Source organism: Arachis ipaensis, chromosome B02 (assembly GCF_000816755.2).
Source record: "Arachis ipaensis cultivar K30076 chromosome B02, Araip1.1, whole genome shotgun sequence".
Taxonomy (NCBI): Eukaryota; Viridiplantae; Streptophyta; class Magnoliopsida; order Fabales; family Fabaceae; genus Arachis; species Arachis ipaensis.
Window position 1 is genome coordinate 2740071 of NC_029786.2, and position 619 is coordinate 2740689.

Sequence of the window (619 nt, forward strand, 5' to 3'; positions counted from 1 at the left end):
AGTGGTGCTCCAAGATCTTAAGTAGATGTAGAAGGCCACGGAAACTTGGACAAGTAGACCGAGCAAATGGCGTAGCCATAAGGTGTTGTCTTCTAAGGCGTAAGCAGTGATTGTGTCGGGGCCGCCGAGATGGAGGAGAAGGAAGGGAGCCCAAATGGTCTGCAGGGCGTGGTTCCTATCTTGTGTGCTCGCGTCTCCTTGGTTGTTGGCAAGTGTGCCCAAAGAAACCGTGGCTAACCAATCTGCTGACAAATATGTTACCCAAACGACGAAGCGGATGAAGCCACCACGGGCACGCTTCCTCCATGAGCCACAAATGATGAGGACAACCTGCCATGTTAGGCTTAGCAAAACCAGCCCCCTCAGCTCCCATTCGTTCCACAGATGTCGCACGTGTTCTGGGAAGATCTCCATGTTCTCAATTAAAAATACACTTGGAAGTAAGAACGTGAACCTCTCCAAGCTCCTCTGTCACGGTTTTTATGGTGCACAAGTGCTGAAAAGACTTAGAGGCTAGACAGAGGTCTTGATTGTTTTGTTTTGTCACAGTTTAAAACGCCTCAAAACAGTGGCAAAAGGATGAATCGACTACCTTTTTAGTTTTTACCCACCACAGTCT